Below are 25854 nucleotides of genomic sequence, written 5' to 3' on the forward strand. Positions count from 1 at the left end.
TCAAGTGTATCTGTTACATGCCCCCCCCACCCCCAGCAGGAGAGCTCACTGTGGTGACGCATTTATGCAGCGCACGTCACGGTAGTGTAGACGCTGTTTCAGCACCACCGCATTGGACAGCTCTTTGGGTGAGGACAAGGTGAAAGCAAGCAAATGGTTTCAGATGGGCAAATGATTTTCGGTGAAAAACATGGATGATTGAAATAGATCATTTACTGTGTGCTTTGAATTTAGGTCATATATTATCATCTTAATACACTCAGTACACAACACTTTAAGAACACCTGCTTTTTCATGACAGACTGACCAGGTGAATCCAGGTGGAAGCTATGATCCGCTCCTGATGTCACTTGTTAAATCCATTACAATCAGTGTAGATGAAGGGGAGGAGACAGGTTAAAGAAGGATTTTTTAAGCCTTGAGACAATTGAGACATGGATTGTGGATTGTATATACTCAGTGTATAACAGCCTGTATAATAAGGCATAGGGCTTAAAGAGCATACAACGTAATACCAGGCCTATGTTTATGATACTGAATGATAATGGTTTTTTTTTTTGGGGGGGCACATGTCTATTATGTAGCCGAGACTTATGATAAGAATAGACTAACGAAGTAGCCTAAGTAGTCTATTAGTATTTTGTAGACTAAGTAGTGTATGTTAATTGGAATTTGACTGTAGGGTGTCAGAAATTATCATTAAAAGTTGACCCTATTCGCCTATGGCAAAGATACTATATGTTTCCCCTTTCATCTGTGTCTGGTGTTAACTAGTTACTGGCTAGCTAGGTGTTTCAGACAGCATAGAACAAAAGGGGGGAAGGGTTATTGAAAACTCTGACACAGTTGTCAAGTCAACACATCCGTCAGTGCTGCTGTGAAACGCATCACAGGAGACATGCCAAACGAGAGTTCTATATGAAAAAAATATATATCATTGATGCAATTTCAATGTTTGAGTTGCTTCATGTATCACCAAATTAGCTTGAGATGATTTTACTGCAACACTGCTCACTGTATCCAAGTTGCTTGACATAGGCATTTCACAGAGCTGTCAGTCAAGGCAAGCTCATGAATATAAGCTCCCCGTCCACTCAGCCTGTCTTTTCAAAGTTCTTGGTAGTTAGCCATGAGAGAAAAGGTACTTTTCAGAATGACTGTTCAGGACCTTTAAGGGCTCAAATAAACTCATGAATAGGCATAACCTAAACCACCTACACTAATGTCACAATGAATCATCCAGCCACAATGGCGAAAATTGGTTTAATTGTAATCCGGCCCACTTATAATATGCTCTCACACGTAATTAATGCTAATTCCATGCCCTCCCATCAAAGCAAGGAGTGTGTTGTGTGCTTTGACAGCCTGGTCTCATAGACTAGACGTAACACAGTAAATGTAAATTGGTATGATATGTTACATAAGACAGAATGTTACTTATGCAAAATATATATTCGCGAACATCTAGCAACCTAAACGTTGCATGTTCAAATCTCATCACAGACAACTTTAGCATTTTAGATAATTAACAACTTTACTAGTACTTGCCAGCAGCATACCACCCTGCATACCACTGCTGGCTTGCTTCTGAAGCTAAGCAGGGTTGGTCCTGGTCAGTCTCTGGATGGGAGACCAGATGCTGCTGGAAGTGGTGTTGGAGGGCCAGTAGGAGCCACTCTTTTCTCTGGTCTAAAAAAAATATCCCAATGCCCCAGTAGGGTGCCATCTTTCAGATGGGACATTAAACGGGTGTCCTGACTTTCTGAGGTCATTAAAGATCCCATGGCACTTATCGTAAGAGTAGGGGTGTTAACCCCGGTGTCCTGGCTAAATTCCCAATCTGGCCCTCAAACCATCACGATCACCTAATAATCCCCAGTTTACAATTAGCTCATTCATCCGCCCTCCTCTCCCCTGTAACTATCCCCCAGGTCGTTGCTAGAAATGAGAATGTGTTCTCAGTCAATTTACCTGGTAAAATAACGGATAAAAAACGTACTATTTTTTAGTTACTTTGCTAACCCTTCCTCTAACCCTAACATTAACCTTTAACCTAACTCCTAACCCTAACCCTAACCTTAATCCCTAACCCCTATCTAATGTTAGCCACTTAGTTAATGTTAGCAATAATACATTTGAATTTGTAACATATCATACGTTTTAAAAATTCATAACATATTGTACGAATTGCAATTCTTAACTTAAATATCATACACATTTTAATTCGAAACAAATCATATGAAATGGATGATGGACATCCACAAATTAATACATATCATACGAAACGTAACATATCATACTAATTGGAATGTTCCGGATTTACATTTACTATGTTACATCTACCCCTGAGTCCAGGTTGGCTTTGATGACCATAGCGACAAACTCACTTGGTTGTATTAAAACTAAGTGTCCTTTTTGATGTTGTGTTTCCCTTCTTTGACATGCAATTGTGCATTTGAGAAGAGTTATCTTGTCTTCTCGAGCAGCTAAATCAATTGACCCTTCGGTTAGCCCCATCACGGAATCTTGGGCAACCAATCGCAGCACTCCAATGGATAGCAACTGTCAAGTCCGACATATTGCTCGGACAAGCTCACATTTGAAACGCATGAAAGCCAGTGAGGGCAGTGGGAACAGAACAGCAGCCTCTGGTAAGATACGGGGCGGGGGCTTATGCATTTATGTAAACGACAGTTGGCGCATGATATCTAAGGAAGTCTCAAAGTTTTGCTTGCCTGAGGTGGAGTATCTTGTGATAAGCTGCAGACCTCACTATTTACTCAGAGAGTTTTCATCAATTTTTTTCGTAGCTGTCTATATACCAACCTAGAGCAAGGTTGTAACTAAATCCGCATTAATTGAGCTGTATTCTGCCATAAGCAAACAGGAAAACGCTCATCCAGATGCGGCGTTCCTAGTGGCCGGTGACTTTAATGCAGGGAAACTTAAATCAGTTTTATCGAATTTCTATCAACATGTTAAATGTGCAACCAGAGGTAAAAGAAATTCTAGACCACGTCTACTCCACACACAGAGACGCGTACAAAGCTCTCCCTCGCCCCCATTTGGCAAATCTGACCATAACTCTATCCTCCTGATTCCTGCTTACAAGCAAAAATGAAAGCAGGAAGCACCAGTGACTTGGTCTATAAAAAGTGGTCAGATGATGAACCAGATGCTTAAACTACAGGACTGTTTTGCTAGCACAGACTGGAATATGTTCCCGGGATTCTTCCGATGGCATTGAGGAGTTCACCACATCAGTCACATCAGGCTTTATCAATAAGTCCACAGAGGACGTCGTCCCCACAGGGACTGTACGTACATACCCCAACCAGATGCCATGGATTACAGGCAACATTCGCACTGAGCTAAAGGGAAGAGCTGCCGCTTTCAAGGAGCGGGACACTAACCCAGAAGCTTATAAGAAATCGCGCTATGACTTCAAGAGAGCCATCATAAAGGCAAAGCGCCAACACAGGACTAAGATCGAATCGTAATACACCAGCTCCGACACTTGTCGGATGTGGCAGGGCTTGTAAACTATTACAGACTACAAAGAGAAGCACAACCGAGAGCTGCCCAGTGACACGAGCCGACCAGATGAGCTAAATAACCTCTATGCTCGCTGCGAGGCAAGTAACACTGAAACATGCATGAGAGCATCAACTGTTCCTGATGACTGTGTGATCATGCTCTCCACATTTAAACAGGTCAACATTCACAAGGCCGCTGGGCCAGACAGATTACCAGGACGTGTACTGTGAGCATGCGCTGACCAACTGGCAAGTGTCTTCACTGACTGTGAAGACACTTGCCACTGTTTCAAGCAGACCACCATAGTCCCTACACCCAAGAACAGTAAGGTAACCTGTCTAAATGACTACCGACCCGTAGCACTCACGTCTGTAGCCATGAAATCATTTGAAAAGCTGGTCATGGCTCACATCAACACCATTATCCCAGAAACCCTAGACCCACTCCTATTTTTGTATTTTATTTTTTATTTTATTTCACCTTTATTTAACCAGGTAGGCTAGTTGAGGACAAGTTCTCATTTACAACTGCGATCTGGCCAAGATAAAGCATAGCAGTGTGAACATTCAGCAACACAGAGTTACACATGGAGTAAACAATAAACAAGTCAATAACACAGTAAAAAAAAAGATGAAAAAAAAGAGTCTATATACATTGTGTGCAAAAGGCATGAGGAGGTAGGCGAATAATTACAATTTAGCAGATAAACACTGGAGTGATAAATGATCAGATGGTCATGTGCAGGTAGAGATACTGGTGTGCAAAAGAGCAGAAAAGTAAATAAATAAAAACAGTATGGGGATGAGGTAGGTAAATTGGGTGGGCTATTTACCGATGGACTATGTACAGCTGCAGCTGTACATACATAATTTGCATATCGCACTAACAGATCCACAGGTGAAATAATCTCGATTGCACTCCACACTGCCCTTTCCCACGTGGACAAAAGGAACACCTATGTGAGAACGCTATTCATTGACTACAGCTCAGCGTTCAACACCATAGTGCCCACAAAACTCCTCAATAAGCTAAGGACCCTGGGACTAAACAGCTCCATCTGCAACTGGATCCTAGACTTCCTGACAGGCCGCCCCCAGGTGGTAAGGGTAGGTAACAACACATATGCCACACTGATCCTCAACACGGGGGCCCCTCAGGGGTGCATGCTCAGTTCCCTCCTGTACTCCCTGTACACTTATGACTGCACGGCCAGGCACAACTCTAACACCATCATTAAGTTCGCTGATGACACAACAGTGGTAGGCCTGATCACTGACAACGATGAGACAGCCTATAGGGAGAAGGTCAGAGACCTGACTATGTGGTGCAAGAACAAAAACCTCTCCCTCAACATGATCAAGACAAAGGAGTTGATTGTGGACTACAGGAAAAGGAGTACCCAGCATGCCCCATTCTCATTGACGGGGCTGTAGTGGAGCAGGTTGAGCGCTTCAAGTTCTTGGCGTCCACATCAACAACAAACTAACATGGTCCAAGCACACCAAGACAGTCGTGAAGAGGGCACGACAAAACCTAATCCCCCTCAGGAGACTGAAAAGATTTGGCATGGATCCTCAGATCCTCAAAAGATTTTATAGCTGCACCATCGAGAGCATCTTGACGGGTTGCATCACTGCCTGGTATGGCAACTGCTTGGCCTCCGACCGCAAGGCACTACAGAGGGTAGTGTGTACGGCCCAGGACGTTACCAGGGCCAAGCTTCCTGCCATCCAGGACCTCTATACCAGGCGGTGTCAGAGGAAGGCCCTAAAAATCGTCAAAGACTCTAGCCACCCTAGTCATAGACTGTTTTCTCTGCTACCGCACGGCAAGCGGTACCGGAGCACCAAGTCTAGGTCCAAGAGGCTTCTAAACAGTTTTTACCCCCAAGCTATAAGACTCCTGAACAGCTAATCAAATGGCTACCCAGACTATATGCACCCCCCACAGTGCTACTACTCTCTGTTATTATCTATGCATAGCCCCTTTAGCAACCCTACCTGCATGTACATAATTATCTCAATTACCACGACACCAGTGCCCCCACACATTGACACATTGACTCTGTACCAGTACCCCCTGTATATAGCCCCGCTATTGTTATTTACTGCTGTTCTTTAATTATTTGTTTTCTTATCTCTTAATTTTTTTATTTGTATTTTTTAGGTATTTTCTTAAAACTGCATCATTGGTTAAGGGCTTGTAAGTAAGCATTTCACTGTAAGGTCTACTACACCTGTTGTATTCGGCACGTGACAAATACAATTTTTTATTTTTTTGTAAAAGTTGTATTGTTTATTTGGCTAAATAATTGACCAGTGCACCAGGGGTGCTTGCCACTGTGATTCCTGAAATGCAGAGCCTGTTGACAGAGTATTTTTCCAATCGGAAATGATAATTTTCTTACATTGTTTGCTAGCTCAACTGGTTAGCTATATGGTGTATAAATAGACTAGATGACTGATAGGGGCACTGTTTTGAATCCAAAGTGCCTAGATCTTAGTACTCACCCAAAGTTGTGAAAAATATTTTTGAAGCTATAGAAATGTCTACATTTGTTTTTGCCACGTTTATACTATTACAGACACCTTCATGCATACTTTTACATTATACACTGCTCACAAAAATAAAGGGAACACTAAAATAACACATCCTAGATCTGAATGAATGAAATATTCTTATTAAATACTTTTTTTTTTACATAGTTGAATGTGCTAACAACAAAATCACACAAAAATTATCAATGGAAATCAAATTTATCAACCCATGGAGGTCTGGATTTGGAGTTACACTCAAAATTAAAGTGGAAAACCACACTACAGGCTGATCCAACTTTGATGTAATGTCCTTAAAACAAGTCAAAATGAGGCTCAGTAGTGTGTGTGGCCTCCACGTGCCTGTATGACCTCCCTACAACGCCTGGGCATGCTCCTGATGAGGTGGCGGATGGTCTCCTGAGGGATCTCCTCCCAGACCTGGACTAAAGCATCCGCCAACTCCTGGACAGTCTGTGGTGCAACGTGGCATTGGTGGATGGAGCAAGACATGATGTCCCAGATGTGTTCAATTGGATTCAGGTCTGGGGAATGGGCGGGCCAGTCCATAGCATCAATGCCTTCCTCTTGCAGGAACTGCTGACACACTCCAGCCACATGAGGTCTAGCATTGTCTTGCATTAGGAGGAACCCAGGGCCAACCGCACCAGCATATGGTCTCACAAGGGGTCTGAGGATCTCATCTCGGTACCTAATGGCAGTCAGGCTACCTCTGGCGAGCACATGGAGGGCTGTGTGGCCCCCCAAAGAAATGCCACCCCACACCATGACTGACCCACTGCCAAACCGGTCATGCTGGAGGATGTTGCAGGCAGCAGAACGTTCTCCACGGCGTCTCCAGACTGTCACGTCTGTCACATGTGCTCAGTGTGAACCTGATTTCATCTGTGAAGAGCACAGGGCGCCAGTGGCGAATTTGCCAATCTTGGTGTTCTCTGGCAAATGCCAAACGTCCTGCACGGTGTTGGGCTGTAAGCACAACCCCCACCTGTGGATGTCGGGCCCTCATACCACCCTCATTCCAAAACTACTACCTTATAGACACAAGTGTAAGGGGATAAAGAATATGTACATAAAGATATATGAGTGAGTGATGGTACAGAGCGGCATAGGCAAGATACAGTAGATGGTATTGAGTGCAGCATATACATATGAGATGAGTATGTAAACAAAGTGGCATAGTTAAAGTGGCTAATACATGTATCACTAGCCACTTTAACTATGCCACTTTGTTTACATACTCATCTCATATGTATATGCTGCACTCAATACCATCTACTGTATCTTGCCTATGCCGCTCTCTACCATCACTCACTCATATATCTTTATGTACATATTCTTTATCCCCTTACACTTGTGTCTATAAGGTAGTAGTTTTGGAATTGTTAGCTAGATTACTTGTTGGTTATTACTGCATTGTCGGAACTAGAAGCACAAGCATTTCGCTACACTCGCATTAACATCTGCTAACCATGTGTATGTGACAAATAACATTTGATTTGATTTGATTTGATTTGGAGTCTATTTCTGACCGTTTGAGCAGACACATGCACATTTGTGGCCTGCTGGAGGTAATTTTGCAGGGCTCTGGCAGTGCTCCTTCTGCTCCTCCTTGCACAAAGGCGGAGGTAGCGGTCCTGCTGCTGGGTTGTAGCCCTCATTTGGCCTCCTCCACGTCTCCTGATGTACTGCCCTGTCTCCTGGTAGCGCCTCCATGCTCTGGACACTATATGCTGACAGACACAGCAAACCTTCTTGCCACAGCTCACATTGATGTGCCATCCTGGATGAGCTGCACTACCTGAGCCACTTGTGTGGGTTGTAGACTCCGTCTTATGCTACCACTAGAGTGAAAGCACCGCCAGCATTCAAAAGTGACCAAAACATCAGCCAGGAAGCATAGGAACGGAGAAGGGGTCTGTGGTCACCACCTGCAGAACCACTCCTTTATAGGGGGTGTCTTGCTAATTGCCTATAATTTCCACCTGTTGTCTATTCCATTTGCACAACAGCATGTGAAATTTATTGTCAATCAGTGTTGCTTTCTAAGTGGACAGTTTGATTTCACAGAAGTGTGATTGACTTGGAGTTTCATTGTGTTGTTTAAGTGTTCCCTTTATTTTTTGGAGCAGTGTATTATGTGAGCTAAACATAAAAAATTATCAAATATACACTACCGTTCAAATGTTTTAGAACACCTGCTCATTCTATCTGGTTCGAAGGTAAATCCAGACAAAGACTGGGTGTGAAAGTAACCCCCCCCAGGGGCGCCACCTGGTGTCCTACCTGGGTGCATCCTACCTGGAAGCAGGAGACAATGGGCTGTGAGACATGGGTTTAACTCTGGACACGTGAAAGGTGTGATGTATATGAAGGGTGCAAGGCAACAGGAGACGAAGAGCAGAGGGGCTAATAATTTTGGAGATGGGAGATGGGCCGATAAACCGGGGGGAGATTGCGGGATTCCACCCGAAGAGGCAGAACCCAGGTGGATAGCCATACCTTCTGCCCGAGACGATACCGGGGAACCGGGGTCCGATGGCGATCCACTTGTCATCGATACCTGGAGGTGGTCTTGAGGAGGGCCTATCGGGCTCTCCTCCAGGTACGATGACAGCGGCAGACAAATGTCTGGGCAGAAGGTATGCCGACCTCTTCCTCCTGCTCGGGGAAGAGCGGGGGCTGATACCCCAGGGAACGAGGTGGGAAGGATGTTTTCGGGCTCCGGGGAGGTTACTGTGGGGCTATAGCGGCGGGACAGTGTATCCGGCTTAACATTCTTGTATCCCGGCCGGTACGAGAGTTAGAAGTTGAACCAATGTGAACAGCAGGGCCCATCTGGCTTGCCTGGAGTTGAGGCACTTGGTGATGCGGAGATACTCCAGGTTCTTGTGGTCGGTCCACATGATGAACGGATGTTCTGCCCCCTCCAGCCAGTGCCTCATTCCTCCAACGCCATCTTCACCACAAGAAGCTCACGATTCCCCACATCATAGTTATTTTCTGTGGCTTTGAGGCGATGGGAGAAGAAGGAGCAGGGACGAAGCTTGAGGTCCAGGACAGAACGCTGGGACAGGACTGCCCCCGCTCCGACATTTGAAGCATCGGCCTCCACCACAAACTGACGGGAACGGTCAGGATGAACCAAGATGGGAGCTGTGGTGAAGTGATGTTTGAGGTCCCAGTAACGCCCGGTCAGCAGCTGACAGGGGGAAGCCAGGGTGCTGTAACCCCGGATAAAGCGGTGATAGAAGTTGTCAAACCCCAGGAAACATTGCAGCTACACTCTGGAAGTAGGCTGGGGCCATTCCACCACCACTCTCACCTTCCCGGGATCCATTTGTACACTCCCTGCAGCAATGATGAAACTCAGAAAATGGATGGTGGAGCGATGGAACTCGCACTTCTCTGCTTTTACAAACAGCTGGTTCTCCAGGAGGCCTTGGAGAACCTGTCGCACGTGGAGCACATGTTCTTGGGTGGAGCGGGAGAAGATGAGGATGTCATCTAGGTAGTTAAAGACGAACCGGTTCAATATGTTGCGGAGAACATTATTGACCAGAGCCTGGAACACAGTAGGGGCGTTAGTAAGGCCAAATGGCATGACCAAGAGTCCCGCAATACAGACAAATCTTAGTGTTGATCCTGTATTTCCATTCCGCTGGCTAGTTGCATATTCTCAGGAAGCGATGACTCGGCCGTCTTCGGAGACTCCCGGGGAAGGTCAGGAAGCCTAGTGTTCACTCGGCAACGAGACCGTCTGGGACTTCCGGGATGACTCGGAGGCCAGGTGGAATCCCTGGTCGTGCGAGCGAAATCGAATTTCCTCTCCCACCGACATTCCCAGAATTGTCCATCGATGTGGATGGTCAACGCGATGAGGGAATCTAGATTCGTAGCTAACTCCCGAGCAGCAATCACATCCTTGACCTCCTCTGAGATGTCGTGCAGGAACATGTCGAACAGCGCTTCCTGGTTCCAAGCACTCTCCACTGCCAACGTGCAGAAATCCACCGCATAGTCTGCCACACTGCAGGAGTCCTGCCGAAGCTGGATTAGCTTCCGCGCAGCTTCTCTCCCGGAGAACGGTGCATCAAAAACCTTCTTCACCTCCCCCACGAACCCCTCCAGACTAACACATATTGCCGGCTGTTGTTCCCATACAGCAGTAGCCCAGTTGAGAACCCTCCCGGACATCAGCGTGATGAGGTAGGCTATCTTGGAGCGATCCAAGGGGAAGGAGGAGGGCTGAAGCACGAAGACGAGGGCACACTGAGCTGGAAGCACCCGACAGGTGCTCGGCTCTCCATTGAAGCATTCCGGGGGAGGTAAGCGGGGCTCCCGGGAAGGTGGAGTGACCGATGAGATAGCGCTGCTGGCAGCTGAGTTGCTGAGGGGCTGTGGGGTTACCACCATGGTAGGCTGCCTCCCAGACAACCCACGGAATTTCTCCAGCAAACTGTCCAACGCCCTGTCATGGTGTTCAGCCAACACTTGGACCCCCTCTACAAGGCCACGAAGCAATTCTTTGCGCCTACCAATGGTGGCTTCTTGGATGGATACGGTGTTGCGCAGCTGGCCTGGGTCTGCTGGGTTAGTCATGGCCAGTTCGTACTATCACGTTTGAAGGTAAGACCCAGATGCAGACTGTGTCGAAGTAATAATGTTTATTACAGCAACAGGGGCAGGCAAACGACAGGTCAAGGTAGGCAGGGGTCGATAATCCAGAGTAGTGGGGAAAAGGTACAGGACAGCAGGCAGGCTCAGGGTCAGGTCAGGCAGAGGTCAGTAATCCAGAGGTGGGTCAAAGGTACAGGACGGCAGGCAGGAACAGGGGCAGGGGCAGGCAGAGTGGTCAGACAGGTGGGCTCGGAGACAGGACAGGCAAGGGTCAAAACCTGAAGGGCGAGAAAAAGAGAGACTGGGGAAAAGCAGTAGCTGAAACAACACTCTGGTTGACTTGACAAACAAGATGATCTGGAAACAGACAAATAGAGAACACAGGTATAAATACACCGGGGATAATGGGGAAGATGGCCGACACCTGGAGGGGGGTGGAGACAATCACAAAGACAGGTGAAACAAATCAGGGTGTGACACATTCAAGATTTGACATGACTGGGAATACAGATATACATTTGATGGTCATAGATACCTTGAAAAAAGGTAGGGGCGTGGATCAGAAAACCAGTCAGTATCTGGTGTGACCACCATTTGCCTATTGCAGCGTGACACATCTCTTTTGCATAGAGTTGATCAGGCTGTTGATTGAAGTCTGTGGAATGTTGTCGCATTCCTCTTCAATGACTGTGCGAAGTTGCTAGATATTGTCGGGAACTGGAACATGCTGTCGTACACGTTGATTCAGAGCATCCCAAACATGCTCAATGGGTGGCGTGTCTTGTGAGCATGCAGGCCATGGAAGAACTGGGACATTTTCAGCTTCCAGGAATTGTGTACAGATCCTTGGGACACGGGGACGTGCATTATCATGTTGAAACATAAGGTGATGGCGGCAGATGAATTGCACGACAATGGGCCTCAGGATCTTGGCAAGGTATCTCTATGCAGTCAAATTCTCTTTGATAAAATGCAATTGTATTCATTGTCTGTATCTTTTGCCAAACCCAGTTTCATCAGCTGTCCGGGTGGCTGGTCTCAGACGATCCCGCAGGTGATGGTGCTGGGCTGGGCTGGCTTGGGTACACGGTGTCTGTGGTTGTGAGTCAGGTTGGACATACTACCAAATTCTCTAAAATTACATTGGAGGTGGATTATGGTTGAGAAATTTACATTCAATTCTCTGGCAACAGCTCTGGTGGACATTCCTGCAGTCAGCATGCCAATTTCAATGCTCCCTCAAAACTTGAGACATCTGTGGCATTGTGTTGTGTGACAAAACTGTACATTTTAGAGTGGCCTTTTATTGTCCCGAGCACAAGGTGCACCTGTGTAATGACCTTCATATATGTCACACCTGTCAGGTGGATGGATTATCTTGGCAATTTAAAAATGGTCATTAACAGGGATGCAAGCAAATTTGTGCACAACATTTTTGAGAATTAAGATTTTTGTGCGTATGGAAAATGTCTGGGATCTTTTATTCGGCTCATGAAATATGGGACAAAAAAATAGCATTTATATTTTTGTTCGGTGTATATTGACCTCCATGTTCCACCACTAACAAACAACCTACATTTAAGAGGGAAATGAAATGATAGCAAACAGATTTATGCACATCTAAGACATAATAGAAATCTGGAAATAAAACAGTTGACTAAATCTACACATTGAGCCAAGAGTGAGGAGGCAGGATGTGGAGGCTTGCCCTCTCAGGGGCGGCGTGGCTTCTTCTCATCTTGTCACCTGGCTGTGAGCAAACAGTACAGGAGTAGATCTGACGTGGTTTCCACCTCTACCTAGCAACACCTGTTTGCTTTAGTAGAACACTCACTAAGAGCATGGCCTGATAGGATTTACACAGGAAAACAGGCTGCAGAGGAGGAAGAGGAGGAGGAGACTCTATAACCCGCTGACGTTTTAGGAACATGTTACACACACCGAAGAAGGGTGACACTGAAACATCTATATGAAGTTATAATAAATCCACTGATGGCTGTGTAAGCAAGAAAAATTACATTTTAAAACATACAAGGAATATTTCTGAAGCTTTGTCTATTTTTGTGTCCAAACCATTCTCTCATTTTGGACGGAGGAGGGCACTATGTCAAATGGAGGAGGAGGAAGAAGAAGAGGAGGAAGAATTAAAGGAGGGAAGAGAAACTACAAAAAAATCCTTTACAAAGTACTGTATACTTTAAAGTCGTGTTACAAAAAAAAGATCAACTTACGCTCGGTCCTATTGTCGTCACCTAATTGTGTTGCTTTTTCCAGCTCCAATCAGGGTTGTGTCTACAGAGAGGTGCATGAAAGGGGAATTTCCAAGTCTAATGATGTGTAGAATGACGTCTGTCTGTGGAGCCCAACAGCTAAAGAGCCCCAACCACAGGAAATGACTGTCCTGTATAGGCTCAGTGGAGACTCTGAGTCAGCCGAGGAGACGTGTCAACGTGTCACTCTCCAAAGGGGGACAGCAGCAAGCTTCTTAGTGTCACAATCACTGGCTTTCTCTGGAATAGATCAGAATAGAGTTCTGTTGAATGGATTGCACTGTGCCACTGCTAAGGCAATTCATGGTCATTGGAGCAGACTCTTTTAACTTAATTGAATTACAGCATATGTGGCTCGTGTTGAAATCGAACCCACAACCCTGGTGTTGCTAGCCCCGTGCTCCAACCAACAGAGGTATCAGAACCGTTACCTTTCTATGTAAGGTATGATATTCAGGCTTTGTTCTTGATAACGTGCACTAGATTTGTTGGCATACTGTAGAAGGCAACACAGATACTGTACCTAAAGCAAGTTGGGAACACACGCACACTATTTTTATTGCTTTCAGAGCAAGACTAATGGAGACAATATGGTCTGTAGGCTTGGAAATCCCCCACTCCTGACTACATACATTTTAGCCTCAGGGCAGCTAACCTATATGGGTATGGTTGATAGCACAAACATTCCAAACATTCAATAAAGTCAGAGGATAGTAGTGATGTCTTGAACTCTCTATCCCAAATCAAATGAAATCAACCAACACAGATTCAGGATCACAACGCTCCATTTACCCCCTCTCAGACATTCATTAAAAACAATTATTTCTCTCTACCACTCTTTCTTCACCTACTCTGAGTCTCTACTTCACCTAGCTCAGCCATGTCATTAACCATTTTTCATCCCTTTCCCCCTATTTCTCTTAATTTAAGGGAGTGTGCGGTGTGTGTGGAAGCACCTGTGTTTGTGCATGGAAAGAGTCAAACAAAGGGGAAAAGTGTGAGATAATGACAGAGAGATAATTACAGGTTCTCTCTTTCTTAGCCCTGTCTGTTTCCCATGGGCTCTTTCGAATCAAATCAAATGTATTTATATAGCCCTTCTTACATCAGCTGATATATATCAAAGTGCTGTACAGAAACCCAGCCTAAAACCCCAAACAGCAAGCAATGGAGGTGTAGAAGCACGGTGGCTAGGAAAAACTCCCTAGAAAGGCCAAAACATAGGAAGAAACCTAGAGGGGAACCAGGCTATGAGGGGTGGCCAGTCCTCTTTTGGCTGTGCCGGGTGGAGATTATAACAGAACATGGCCAAGATGTTCAAATGTTCATAAATGACCAGCATGGTCAAATAATAATTATCACAGTAGTTGTCGAGGGTGCAACAAGTCAGCACCTCAGGAGTAAATGTCAGTTGGCTTTTCATAGCCAATCATTGAGAGTATCTCTACCGCTTCTGCTGTCTCTAGAGAGTTGAAAACAGCAGGTCTGGGACAGGTAGCACGTCCGGTGAACAGGTTCCATAGCCACAGGCAGAACAGTTGAAACTGGAGCAGCAGCACTGCCAGGTGGACTGGGGACAGCAAGGAGTCATCATGCCAGGTAGTCCTGAGGCATGGTCGTAGGGCTCAGGTCCTCCGAGAGAGACAGAGAAAGAAAGAAAGAAAGCGAGAATTAGAGAGAGCATACTTAAATTCACACAGGACACCGGATAAGACAGGAGAAATACTCCAGATATAACAGACTGACCCTAGCCCCCCGACACATAAACTACTGCAGCATAAGTATTTAGAGGGAGTATTTAGAGGGAGGCTGGAGGCTGAGACAGGAGGGGTCAGGAGACACTGTGGCCCCATCCGACGATACCCCTGGACAGGGCCAAGCAGGCAGGATAACCCCACCCACTTTGCCAAAGCACAGCCCCCACACCACTAGAGGGATATCTTCAACCACCAACTTACCATCCTGAGACAAGGCCGAGTATAGCCCACAAAGATCTCCGCCCCGGCACAACCCAAGGGGGGGGGGGGCGCCAACCCAGACAGGAAGATCACATCAGTGACTCAACCTACTCAAGTGACGCACCCCTCCTAGGGACGGCATGAAAGAGCACCAGTAAGCCAGTGACTCAGCCCCTGTAATAGGGTTAGAGGCAGAGAATCCCAGTGGAGAGAGGGGAACCGGCCAGGCAGAGACAGCAAGGGCGGTTCGTTGCTCCAGAGCCTTTCCGTTCACCTTCACACTCCTGGGCCAGACTACAGTCAATCATATGACCTACTGAAGAGATGAGTCTTTAGTAAAGACTTAAAGGTTGAGACCGAGTCTGCATCTCTCACATGGGTAGGCAGACCATTCCATAAAAAGGGAGCTCTATAGGAGAAAGCCCTGCCTCCAGCTGTTTGCTTAGCAATTCTAGGGACAATTAGGAGGCCTGTGTCTTGTGACCATAGCGTACGTGTAGGACCAAATCGGAAAGATAAGTAGGAGCAAGCCCATGTAATGCTTTGTAGGTTAGCAGTAAAACCTTGAAATCAGCCCTTGCCTTTAACAGGAAGCCAGTGTAGGGAGTCTAGCACTGGAGTAATATGATCAAATGTTTTTGGTTCTAGTCAAGATTCTAGCAGACGTATTTAGCAGTAACTGAAGCTTATTTAGTGCTTTATCCGGGTAGCCGGAAAGTAGAGCATTGCAGTAGTCTAACCTAGAAGTAACAAAAGCATGGATTCATTTTTCTGCATCATTTTTGGACAGAAAGTTTCAGATTTTTGCAGTGTTACGTAGATGGAAAAAAGCTGTCCTTGATATGTTCGTCAAAAGAGAGATCAGGGTCCAGAGTAACGCCGAGGTCCTTCACAGTTTTATTTGAGACGACTGCACAACCATCAAGATTAATTGTCAGATTCAACAGAAGATCTCTTTGTTTCTTGGGACCTAGGACAAGCATCTCTGTTTTGTCCCAGTTTAAAAGTAGAAAGTCTGCAGCCATCCACTTCCTTATGTCTGAAACACAGGCTTCTAGGGAGGGCAATTTTGGGGCTTCACCATGTTTCATTGAAACATAACTCTTACAGGAACAGTTCTACAAACAACAATCCTAGCTTTGAAAGTTATGAGCCATAAAAGTGCCTCTGGACTTGTCTGGTACAACACAAACGACCCTCAGAAGGCTGGAGCAAGTGAATAGTGAACATGAGAATATATCTGTACAATTGGTTTTATTGTTGGAAAAATTGATAGACAAAACATTGAAGAAGAGTATGAGAGGAAAGAGAGAGGGGCCAAATATCAATCTGTTATTTGCACACTTTCCCTCCCACTGTACACTCCTGCCATTTGGATTACCCTTAGAGAAATCTAGATTGAGGATGAAGTGTGCAACTGTATTGATGTGACCAGTTGAGATTGAGCCAAGGTCCAGGCATTATCAGTCCTTGCCAAGCCTTGCTAGCCCTGTGTGTGTGTTTGTGTGTACATTCCAGCTGCTTGGGAAGATAATGTGAAGAGACGACAGAGTGGGAACCCTTATCAAGCATCTGTGAGTGAAAGACAGTTATCGACACTGTTTGCCTTAGAGTCCATTGATTCTCCATTCAGGTTAGGTGAATGGAGAGGACTGCGGCAGACTGAAGAGCTGGATTACAGCCCAAATGTGGTAACAGAGCCTAAGGCTGGAATTCAATGGCCGCAGACAGCATTTCAAAGTGCATCTGTAATGGCTTTCTTCTGTGGACGAAGGAGAGGACCAAAGCGCAGCGTGGTTAGTGTTCATCATGTTTAATAAAGACGATAAACGTGAACACTACAAAATACAAAACAACAAATGTGAAAAAACCGAAACAGTTCTGCCTGGTACAGACACACGAAGACAGAAGACAACCACCCACAAAACCCAACACAAAACAAGCTACCTAAATATGGTTCCCAATCAGAGACAATGACTAACACCTGCCTCTGATTGAGAACCATATCAGGCCCAAACACAGAAACAGACAAACTAGACATCCAACATAGAATGCCCACTCAGATCACACAAAACATAGAAACATACAAAGCAAACTATGGTCAGGGTGTGACAGTACCCCCCCCCCGCAAGGTGCGGACTCCGGCCGCAAAACCTGAACCTATTGGGGAGGGTCTGGGTGGGCTTCTGTCCGCGGTGGCGGCTCTGGTGCTGGACGTGGCCCCCACTTCACCAAAGTCTTAGTCCGCCTCATTGTCCGCCTCCGTGGCCTCCTAACTACGGCGACCCTTCTAAATGACCCCACTGGACAGAGGGGCAGCTCGGGACAGAGGGGCAGCTCGGGACAGAGGGGCAGCTCCGTACTGGCTGACGACTCTGGCGGATCCTGGCTGACTGGCGGCTCTGGCGGATCCTGGCTGACTGGCGGCTCTGGCGGATCCTGGCTGACTGGCGGATCCTGGCGGCTCTGGCGGATCCTGGCTGACTGGCGGCTCTGGCGGATCCTGGCGACTTTGGCGGATCCTGGCTCTGGCAGATCCTGGCTGACTGGCGGCTCTGTCAGATCCTGGCTGACTGGCGGCTCTGGCAGATCCTGGCTGACTGACGGCTCTGGCAGATCCTGGCTGACTGGCGGCTCTGGCAGATCCTGGCTGACTGGCTTCTCTGGCAGATCCTGGCTGACTGGCGGCTCAGGCAGACGGGTAGCTCAGGCGGTGCTGGGCAGACTGGAGACTCCGGCAGCGCTGGAGAGGAGGAAAGCTCTGGCAGCGCTGGACGGAGGAGCTCTGGCACCTCTGGACTGAGGGGCGGAAGCACTGGCAGCGCCGGACAGGCGGGAGACTCCGGCAGCGCTGGACAGGCGGGAGACTCCGGCAGCGCTGGAGAGGAGGAAGGCTCTGGCAGCGCTGGACAGGCGAGGCGCACTTTAGGCCTGGTGCATGGTGCCGGCACTGGTGGTACTGGGTCGAGGACACGCACCTCAGGGCGAGTGCAGGGAGCTGCCACCGGAGGGCTGATGCGTGGAGGTGGTACTGGATAGACCGGACCGTACAGGCGCACTGGAGCTCTAGAGCACAGAGCCTGCCCAACCTTACCTGGTTGAATGCTCCCGGTCGCCCTGCCAGTGCGGCGAGGTGGAATAGCCCACACTGGGCTGTGCAGGCGAACCGGGGACACCATGCGCAAGGCTGATGCCATGTACGCCGGCCCAAGGAGACGCCCTGGAGACCAGATGCGTAGAGCCGGCTTCATGGCACTTGGCTCGATGCCCACTCTAGCCCGGGCCGATACGAAGAGCTGGTATGTATCGCACCGGGCTATGCACCCGCCCTGGGGACACCGTGCGCTCCACAGCATAACACGGTGCCTGCCCAGTCTCTCTCGCCCTCCGGTAAGCACAGGAAGTTGGCTCAGGTCTCCTACCTGGCTTCGCCATACTTCCTGTGTGCCCCCCCAAGAAATTTTTGGGGCTGCCTCTCGGGCTTCCTTGCCAGCCGTGTTCCCTCATATCGCCGGCTCCTATCTCCGACTGCCTCTGCTCTCCTAGCTCCCTCCACCTGTTCCCATGGAAGGTGATCCTTTCCCGCCAGGATCTCCTCCCATGTGTAGCAACCCTTGCCGTCCAATACATCATCCCATGTCCATTCCTCCTTGCGCTGCTCCTGCTGCCGCTGCCTGTCACCACGCCGCTTGGTCCTGTTGTGGTGGGTGGTTCTGTAACGGCTTTTTTCTGTGGACGAAGGAGAGGACCAAAGCGCAGTGTGGTTAGTGTTCATCATGTTTAATAAAGACGATAAACATGAACACTACAAAATACAAAACAACAAATGTGAAAAAACCGAAACAGTTCTGTCTTGTGTAGACACACGAAGACAGAAGACAACCACCCACAAAACCCAACACAAAACAGGCTACCTAAATATGGTTCCCAATCAGAGACAATGATTAACACCTGCCTCTGATTGAGAACCATATCAGGCCCAAACACAGAAACAGACAAACTAGACATCCAACATAGAGTGCCCACTCAGATCACACCCTGACCAAACAAAACATAGAAACATACAAAGCAAACTATGGTCAGGGTGTGACAGCATCGTAATAGGCATTGAACAATACATACGTTACTGGATCTCCACAATTTAACACGGTTAAAATGTCTCCCTGATTGAAATTAAGTGTCCTCTCCGTCAACCTCCAAAATCCAACGCAACGGGGCTCGTAGACCTTGGAAACATTGAAGGAATGTTTGTTCCCTTACGTTCCCCCAACGTTTGTGTGGTAGTGATAGGCTGTTATCTGTATGGAGGAGATTGAGTCTGAAGGTCAGCTGTATCTGTGAGAGCAATCGCCACGGCTCACAGCGTCATTGTCACCTAATTGGCTCTGCGTTCCACCTGGCCACGAACGGTCATCTGCATCTGGGGGCTGAGCTAAACAAAACACCCTACTACACATGTCATCCATGCCCTTTCTGACGAAGGAGAGACAGAGATGAGAGACAAAGGAGATAGTGGGAAGAAAGAGGAGTATGACAGAGAGAGAGAGAGAGAGAGAGAGAGAGAGAGAGAGAGAGAGAGAGAGAGAGAGAGCGAGAGAGAGAGAGAGAGAGAGAGAGAGAGAGAGAGAGAGAACCACTGTGACTGACCCAAAATGAAGGAAAGCTTCGACTATGTACAGACTCAGTGTGCATGGCCTTGCTATTGAGAAAGGCCTCTGTAGGCAGACCTGGCTCTCAAGAGAAGACAGGCTATGTGCACACTGCCCACACAACGAGGTTGAATCTGACTTGCACTTCCTATCCTCCGGCCAAATGTATGACCATATTAGAGACACATATTTCCCTCAGATTACACAGACACACAAAGAATTTGAAAACAAATCCAATTTTGATAAACTCTCATATCTATTTGGTGAAATACCACAGTGTGCAATCACAGCAGCAAGATTTGTGACCTGTTGCCACAAGAAAAGGGCAACCAGTGAAGAACAAACACCATTGTAAATACAACCCATCTTTATAAAATGTTCCCTTTTGTAGTTTAACTATTTGCACATCATTACAACACTGTAATGACTTTTGTGCAGTGTTTACTGTAAATGTTTTATTTTTTATTTGTATTATCTATTTCACATGCTTTGGCAATGTAAACATATGTTTCCCATGCCAATAAAGCCCCTTGAATTGAATTGAGAGAAATAACGAGAGAGAGAGAGAGAGGTGATAGAGGAAATTAGAAAGAAAGGGACTGTTTTGTTTTGAGTCTTGCGGTAAGAATTGTTTACAATCCTTACCATATAATGTCTAACAATATTGAGCCCATACACGTGGATTTTGATGCAGTGGTCATATTGACCTTCAGTAAATTATTTCTACCAGTGGGGTGGAAGTAGAAGCGAGAGGGTTGACTTACTTTTTAAAATCCAATCAAACTAGACAGTGAGTCATCCTTCTGGGCATGCTCTTTGATCCCAAATATAACCTACAACAGAACCCGATCAAAGATGCTGAAAAAACAAGATCACGTGAAAATATATGCGCTACCGCTACCATGTGAATGTAGATGACTCAATAGATGCATGAAGTTCTTTATAAAAATGCGTTGTCCAGTTGAAGAAGAAAGACATTTCATGACAAAATATTAATATGAAGTATTTTCAATAACCCGGAGAGGAACTTCAACTAATGACATAATTGTCTCTGAGCATTTCTGTTTCCCAGAATCTCCTAGTCATCAGCATCTAAAACGATCCCTCCCATTCATCGTTTTGAAAATGTATAGGCTACAATAGAAACAGTCTAGATTTAAGACAATTAACAGGCTACCAAGGAGAGCACTTGTGTCTGAAACTATCCCTGGCTGAAAATAAATCAGTGGGTGTAGGAGTGTACAAGTGGTGCACTTGTGTGTTTGTGTGAATAGAAAACCAATATTCGTTGAGTCATACACAAGAGGGAGGAATTAAGTCGGAGTGAATGTTGACTGTTTTTCAAAACCCTCCTCATCTCAAAATGAATGTATCAATCCCAGTACCACTACACCTTCTCCTACCATCAAAAAAAGCACATACAATTTGTGTTTACAATTCATTAACAATGATTACAATTAAATTTCAACTAAAAACAATACTTTCAAGAAAAGGTGTTTATTTATTGTTTAAGAATGGAAGCCATTGAAGTCTTAGGAAACCAGGTACAGCCCCTCCATCTTGACCGACAGCTGACGTCCAGAGACGTAGTCCATAGGAGTGGAGCAGGTGAGACCATTCCACAGCTTGACTCCACAAGAGTCTTCATTCAGTGGGGCATGGACTTTACAAGGTGTCCAAAACGTTCCACAGGGATGCTGGCCAATGCGGATTCCAATGCTTCCCACAGTTGTGTCAAGTTGGCTGGATGTCCTTTGGGTGGTGGACCATTCTTGATACACACAGGAAACTGTTGAGTGTGAAAAACCCAGCAGCGTGGAAGTTCTTGACACAAACCGGTGCGCCTGGACCTACTACCATAGCCCATGCAAAGGCGCTTAAATCTTTTGTCTTGCCCATTCAACCTCTGAATGGAACACATACACAATCCATGTCTCGATTGTCTCAAGGTTTAAAAATCGTTCTTTAACTCGTCTCCTCCCCTTCATCTACACTGACTGAAGTGGATTTAACAAGTGACATCAATAAGGGATCATCATTTTCAGCTGGATTCACCTGGTCAGTCTGTCATGGAAAGAGCAGGTGTTCGTAATGTTTTGGATAATCTAATTTTCACCAAAAAAAATGTATAAAGTGTTTGAAAAAGAAATGAGGGGGTACTGTTGCCCGACCGAGACAGAACCTGGGTCCGGCATCTGTCAAACCATCTAATTAGCCATTACGCCAAGAGAACCGAGGAGCTTGACGAGGTTGCTAGATGTTGGGTTAAGGTCGCAACAATACTTAATCTCCTTTGTAAAAGAGCATAAGGCTGTATGCCATAATATCTGAATAACTCCTGAGTTCACAACCAACACTTCCGAACAAACACTCTCATAACTTATTCTCCGAAACACAAAACGTCTGATATCTACATGCAAGCGTAACGTTGAGACAATGCTAGCGAGTGGTTAGAGTTCTAGTTAGGGTAAGCCAAGGTTAGGTGTAGGCACACACTCTTATTTAGTATTGCTTTATCATGATTCCATTGTATCCTTTCTCTCTCAAATTGAGTGGTTTTGGTCAGGAGAGCTGTTCTGAGCTCAGTTCATACAAAGCTTACCCATTGGCCCTGAGACAACCCTATCAGCAGCAGCCTTCTTCATTCCCTGTCGTCTCGGATTAAATGTCATCTGTGTCACACCACTACAGTGCTCAGGGCCATTGGCCCAATCTCATTATCTCCCCCCCCAATCCAACCTTCTTACAAGGACTCATTGCGCAAACGAGAAAACCCCATTCAGGAAGACAAAGGAAAAGGCCATTCAGACAGATAGCACCTTTTTTCCAAGTGTTCAAAGCACTTTACATAGTAAGGAACAACTCACTTTATCCACCACCCCCGCTGTGTAGCACCCATCTGGTTGATGCTATGGCAGCCATTTTGCACTAGTGTCATGGAGTTCCTGTCAGTCCGTGCTTTAAAGGCTGCCCTGCCTTATTTAATACGCCTAACCAGATGTGTTAAATGGTTTATTGATAATGTAATAATTGAATGTTCGTTTATAATCTATGTCCTCTGGTTCTGCCAATGTAAAAGAAAAGTAAACACGCATCAGTTATTTGGTTGATCGCTGGCAGGGAAATGGTTTTAGCGTGCAAACCTTTTGTTTGTTGTTGATCTAATACTACCACTTCTAATCATATCTTTTGTTACCACTACAAAGTTCATATTTTTTGATAATTAAATCACTATTTCTACATTAAGAAATGCTGCAAATGTACCTGTTAATCCTCATAATTGAAGAGGTGAATTTACCAATAAAGCCCAAATGAGGTGTGATATATAAATCAAATCAAATCAAATCAAATCAAATTTTATTTGTCACATACACATGGTTAGCAGATGTTAATGCGAGTGTAGCGAAATGCTTGTGCTTCTAGTTCCGACAATGCAGTAATAACGAGCAAGTAATCTAACTAACAATTCCAAAAAAAACTACTGTCATACACAGTGTAAGGGGATAAAGAATATGTACATAAGGATATATGAATGAGTGATGGTACAGAGCAGCATAGGCAAGATACAGTAGATGATATCGAGTACAGTATATACATATGAGATAAGTATGTAAACCAAGTGGCATAGTTAAAGTGGCTAGTGATACATGTATTACATAAGGATGCAGTCGATGATATAGAGTACAGTATCAACGTATGCATATGAGATGAACAATGTAGGGTAAGTAACATTATATAAGGTAGCATTGTTTAAAGTGGCTAGTGATATATTTACATCATTTCCCATCGATTCCCATGATTAAAGTGGCTGGAGTAGAGTCAGTGTCATTGACAGTGTGTTGGCAGTAGCCACTCAATGTTAGTGGTGGCTGTTTAACAGTCTGATGGCCTTGAGATAGGCTGCCATATATGGCCAGTATACCATGACTAAGGGCTGTTCTTATGAATGATGCGAAGTGGGGTGCCTTGATACAGCCCTTAGCCATGGTATATTGCCAAAATGCCACAAACCCCTGAGGTGCAATATTGCTGTTATAAACTGGTTACCAACATAAATAGAACAGTAAACAAGCATTTTTGCATCATACCGATGGGATGTTGTCTGATATACACACGGCTGAAATGCTGTTTCAGCCAATCAGCATCCAGGATCCAAACTACCTGGTTTATAATTGCTATGCTGCATTCATAATCAAGTGGAAAGGTGGTTGTGAAGTCATAAAGACCAGTTGAATGCATTCATGTGCTTTTAACTGGTTGAGAGGAACTATGATTGGCTAATGGCCAACAAGCTGTGTCAACCATACGCTAAAAGTACAGATGTAGGATCTTAATTTGATCACCCTGTGGCAGGAGAACTTTGCAAGAAATGTGAAACTTTTAGTGTATTTGAGGTTTAAAAATGCTTCTGATGTTTGTAGTTTTCACTTTGAAATGTCAGACTTGATTTTCCCTTATGAAAAAATGCATCAACCCTTTCAAAGGTTTATATTAATTATAATCCACATAATAATTCACATTTCCTGTTGCTGCAGGATTATTTTGCTGTAGCAAACTAGCTCAAATTAAGATCGTACATTTGTACAGCTATCATGCTTGTAAAAAAAAATGATAGTATTTAAAAATCATATTAAAAGATAGCTTTTTAGAAAGAATGTTTTGTTGCATTTAACTGCTGAAAATGCATTTATCAAGGTAATTTCCTTCGTAGGTGATGTCAGAGGTCAACATGTGGGAGAAGTCGGTGCTCAGGGATGATAGACAATTTCCCCACTAATAATCACCAGTTGGAGGGGCGTTCATGTGGATCTTTCCCAGTCATATGTGGTAAATACCACCTTCCCACTTGGTTATGAAAGCAGCATACTTTTGGCTTGGGTAGGGGGTTGAATTTCTGAAACAGAGCTGCATTCGCCCTAACCCTAATTATCCTGTGGTAATTAGGGAGAGAAATGTGTACCCCGGTTTAATTCTGCTTATTGCAAGGTGATACCCTATTATTTAAAGTGTGTACATTTATGGTAAATGAAAACGTGTATGTTTATTGGGATTTCATGTTTATTGGGATTTCATTTTCATTCCCAGTTTCCTTTAAATCTTGTATTTTTTCTCTTGACCAGATAACGTTGGCATACTGAGGCCTGGTTCGATTTGAGCTCAACTTATTATTTGATATACATTCACTTAACTCTCAGTTTATGTTACCTTCCAGTCCACATCATGTTTCTTGTTTTGTTGTAGGCCTTACATATGGACATAGTGTACCGTTTGCCAACTACTCTCCAGAGTAAATAAACGCCTCATCCTGGGCATTGTAACGCTACCATCTTGTCTGCTCCTCAATGAAACCTTCCATGCTAAGAGCGTCTCCTTCACAGCCAGAAATCTCCACACCCGTCACCTATCACAGAGCCAAGGAGTGATCATACCAGTTAGGAAGCAGGGGATGATTAGATGGCCCAGATAGAAGCTGTGTTCCCAGCCGACTACATGCGCTGCATCAACCGATACCAATGGTTGTGTGCCACGTCATCGACTTTGCAGTCGGGCATCAGATTGCTACATCATATGATGTGGTTGTCTGAGATATTAAACCCCTGTCAAGGCGTTGTGAGATCTGGCCTGTGTTTGCAATTTAGTCAGCTAGGAACATGACCTGTATGAGGGGCATGTTGCAAATTTAGCCAGGACACCGCCTACTCTGTACTACCTCTGACATTTCATCTGAAAGATAATAATTGAACAAGTGTACAGCCACACAAGTAATTTATAAAGAAAATCTTATGACATGTTATGTTATGACAGATGTTATGCCATTCTTATGACGGGACTATGAAGGCACTGCGTTTTTCTGAAGAGCTACCATATCCCATTGGCCATATCTCTCAGTTGAAAAGGGATTCATCACGACGGAAATAGGGTCATGTGTCAGTCAGCATAATTTCTCCTCCAAGTGCGCACACACTTCCGCACATGCGCTTGCACAAACACTCGACAGGCACGACCCCACACACACACGCGGCGCACACACAGACACACAGGTCTGATCCCTGGGTCACATTCATTGATGTTCACACACACACACACGCTGGTGACGCACATCTCCCTCTCTCTCGTCACAGTCTAAACACCAGGGGGTGGGGGCGGTAGGCTTCACTGCTTCATTCCCAACCCAGCACTTCTGATGAAATGCCCTCAACACATTTCACATTATACAACGGAACCTGTGCTCTAAATGCTGTTTTCTATTGAGCCCCATATGCTT

The sequence above is a fragment of the Oncorhynchus tshawytscha genome, linkage group LG02 (assembly GCF_018296145.1).
Source record: "Oncorhynchus tshawytscha isolate Ot180627B linkage group LG02, Otsh_v2.0, whole genome shotgun sequence".
NCBI classification, from domain to species: Eukaryota; Metazoa; Chordata; class Actinopteri; order Salmoniformes; family Salmonidae; genus Oncorhynchus; species Oncorhynchus tshawytscha.